Genomic DNA, 3,899 nt, shown 5'->3' with positions numbered 1-3,899 from the left:
AGCGTAGACTGTGCTGGATCTTCACTTACTTGAGTTGAAAAGTATTCTCTGTACTTGTATGGCCTCCCATTTCACTGCTCAAGCAAAGCAGCGAGGACTCTTCCTGGGTCTAGGGGAGACTACATCTTTGCCCACTTTATATAATAGTGAGAATTTGAACTAGCAAATAAGGACATGGTAATGCTGAACTTGCAGGCTGTTCTTTATTTCAGGGAAGGAGTTAGCATCATCTGAAACAACAACCAGAAAAGTATTAGGAAGCTGGAGGAACAGGCGATGAAGAGTCAAACTTCACTCTTCTCTATGCAGTCCGAGTGCCCGTCACAGACCTTGGGCAAATACTCTCCTATGAAGAATAACACCTTGCCTGGGGAGGGTGGTCTGGACAACGTCAGCCTAGGGACGAACCTCTTTTTACACTGGGGTTTGCTTTGTGGACCACAGGAAGAGATACGGGTTTCTCAAACCAAACTCTTACACGCTAACAGCTCTGAGACGCTGCCCAACTTGCTCTCCTGCTTTGAGAAGATCCGAGTGCAGGCACAGGTTTGCACCAGAGGATGGAAACGTGGGGAGGGGTTGTCTTAGGGTCTGAACATTTCTCCAAGAATTTCTGTCCAATTGCTCAGATTTCAGAAACAAGTTCTGCTGAAACAGCCACTGCAATGGTTGGATTGTGACTGTAGATTTGATTTTTTGTTTCTGGTGGGTTTATAACTAAGGTAATAAATATTTATCCTTCTGGGTTGCTGGAATCAAGTTGCATGTGTAAATTTACCCCAGGCTCCCCTGAAACAACTGCCCATGGCCCTGAACTGAGGTTGTTTTCCTTCTAAGGTTACTCCATTTAGGGGCCAGCCCTGAACAGAACATCTGGTTTTGTTTCTTTCCAGAACTTTGCTCTCTTTTTCTAGATATGAGTGTATTTTCTGGAAAAAACTATGAGTCATTTCTTATATTTGGGTTGGCATACATTTTTATTCAATATATAGTTATCACTCTAGAGGCCTCATATATATTTTTCAACTAAATATTTTAGACCAAAATATTTCCCAGAGCTTGTTTAATGACATATGAAGTTTAACATATTGCTTTTCATGCAAATAATAAATATATGTTTATCTTTGTGAATATCAATAACTGATTTGTGCTTTCTCTAACGGAGGACCATTTTGGGGAAGTTGATTCTCACCATTTACTAAAAGATGAGGATGGGGCATTTTTGATCATCCATATTCTGCGTGTCTGAATTATTTTTAGAGTTAAATAGAATTCATTGAAATTAATGTTTTCCTTCTTCCCTAAGAACTTTGGCTGCTATGTCTAAGAAATAAAGAGCAGTGGATAAAGCACAGGTCAGAATTTGGAAAAGATCCTGGAAGGAGTAAATCTTAAATCTAAACTTGCACATGCCAAGGAGCCAGGACAGACTGATTTTTATACCTGAGCTTTTCTGCCTTTTGGAAAGTTGCCCGATGAAGCTCTAATAGGAATTTCTAGGAAGAAACTGATTAAGGGGAGGGGCAGTGGGGAAAGTACCAACTGCTTGCAGGTATCTGGACCTGCAACAGAGTTACAACCTAGCAGTATGTCAACAAACAATGGCGGATGGCTCAGTGAGGCCTCAGAGCCCACACTGTCCCTCCGAGCTATTCCAAATTTCTTAGGAAAAAGGGACATGACTTTGCTTGGACTTTGTCATGTCAGTGACAGATAGCTGGGTCCACAGCAGACTTACATCCTGACAGGCTCTGTTAGCGCGTTTGATCCTGAGAGTTCATGCCTGTCTCCTTCCTCCAGCCCAGGTGGGCACCACTGCCAAGATGCCACAGAGGATGAGAAGCCAAGCATAATCCGCAGGTGGGATTTGCTTCCAGGCATTAATTTTCCTGTCTTCCCTTTAAATCCATTCATTCGTAAGTAGTTTTTGAGTGCTTACTCGAAAGCACCAGGGTTCACCACAGTTCCAGGGTACCCCAAGGGGAGAAATGCTACTGGTTGAATTGTATTGCCTCCCCCCCCACTCAAAATGTTCAGGTTCCAAGCCCCAGTACCTCAGAATGCAACCTTATTTGGAAATAAGGCTGTTGCAGATGTAATTTGTTAAGGCAAGGTGATAATGAAGAAGGGTGAGCCCCTAATCCAATACAGGGGTTGTCCTTGAAAGAATGCGGTGTGATGCCAGAGGCAGCTACTGGAATGATGTTTCCACAACTTAAAGAACACCTGGGGCTTACAGAATCCAGAAGAGGCAAAGAGGAATCCTTCCCTGGAGGGTTTGGAGGGACCCTGGTACTGCCAACACCTTAATTTCAGACTTCTGGCTACCAGAACTGTGAGATAATAAACTTCTATGGATTTAAGCCACTCAGTTTGTGGCACTTTATTATGGCAGCCCTAAAAACTTATATAACAGACAAAATGTTCAAAATATTTTTATATATGTATGTATATATGCCAGGGGAGCTTGATCAGCAAAGCACAAGACAGACGATAATGACAGAAAAATAAAACATAAAGGTAGCATAATATAGATGGCAGAAGTAAGACCTAATATATCTATTATCCTAATAAATAGGAATGGAATAAATTACTACATTAAAAGGCAAAGATTTAAGTCTATGTAAAAGGAGATAATCCAACCATATGTAAGACTACATGGTGGCTAGAAATATATGAGGCTACTGCATACCAGAATGAATTAATATGGCAATAAAATGAAAAAGTCGTTAAATGGAATAAGAGTATATGTTTTGTATTGGCACCCATTATGACTAATGATGAATTTTGTAAGAGGTTGGTAACGTGAAACTAGTTTAGCCTCAGAGTTGGCTGCGGCCCCAGGATGTGGGGGCTGCTGGTTCCTGCTTTCCAAAAGTGAGGGGTCAGCCCACCTGTGCAGGAAGTGCAAACAGGGTGGTCAAAACCCAGTTTTCTGGCTCCTGGGGAATAAAAGGTCCATGTTGGCGAGAGGGGATGGGATTAGAAGGTTATTTCTCTGGAGAGAACTGTTGGTTGCTGTGGGTTCCTCCCTAACCTTTGTGCCAGAGAGGGCTTCTTCTCATGACCTCAGGGAGAAGCTCCTGGGAACGTGCTGTGTGGCCCTGCAGCTTAGGGACTGAAGGCTGGCTGCAGCCTTGGAGCTCCAAAGGGTGAGAGGCTGTGGTTGCCGTGCCCTGCCAGGCGGTTAATGAAAGGAGGGCTGCAGTTAGGAGTGACTGTAGCCACTGGGCATGGGGCTTCCAGCTGTTTTCCCATGGCCCACACTTCGGGTCGAGGTCCTGGCTGAGAGGTGCTTAGAGGTGATTGACTCCCGATGTTGGAAGGAGAGAGAGAGAGAGAGAGAGGAAGAGAAGGGGAGGGAAGGGAAGGGAAAGGAGGGGAGAGGAGGAGAGGGGAGGGGAGGGGAGAGGAGAGGAGAAGAGAAGAGAAGGAGGAAGATGAGGAGGAGAAAGGAAAGACTGAGACCTGAAGCCTGGAGATGCCAGGGCTGCAATCCCTTCCCCTCTCCCTCCTCCCTCATTTGATCCCCAGAGGGGGCAGATGACAGCAGGCCTAGGGGTTGGAGGGACAGGGGAGGAAGCTGGCAGAGCAGAGAGAAGGAGGCAGGGGGGCTGACTCCAGGCTCTGTCTGCGGTAGGTGTGAGCTGCGGGAAGGATCGGCTTTCATTTTATGTGAAGCTAGGAGGGTGAAAATATTACACTGGACAGATGAGGCTCTGAACTGAGACTATTTTTGTAACCAGAAGTAACCAGGGGATTTGCTCTTACCTAAGAATGCCAGAGACGTCATAGGACTTGCCCTAGATTGAGTCTGGAGAACAGGGAAGAAGCAGTCTTGGAGTGACTGGTGTAGGTGGAGACAGAAGGAAGTTGTTTCTCCATGTTTCCTGGGTGAC

The 3,899-nt window shown here is 45.1% G+C and overlaps 1 protein-coding gene across 1 annotated transcript in view; it reads right to left on the bottom strand.

The window, feature by feature from the left end:
• Window positions 1-3,899, bottom strand: part of MGMT (O-6-methylguanine-DNA methyltransferase) — a 984,888-nt gene that overhangs the window by 584,052 nt on the left and 396,937 nt on the right. The window lies entirely within an intron of this gene.

The sequence above is a fragment of the Macaca thibetana genome, chromosome 9, assembly GCF_024542745.1.
Source record: "Macaca thibetana thibetana isolate TM-01 chromosome 9, ASM2454274v1, whole genome shotgun sequence".
Taxonomy (NCBI): Eukaryota; Metazoa; Chordata; class Mammalia; order Primates; family Cercopithecidae; genus Macaca; species Macaca thibetana.
The sequence above is the reverse complement of the archived record's forward strand: the minus strand, read 5'-3'. Positions and strand labels throughout refer to the sequence as shown.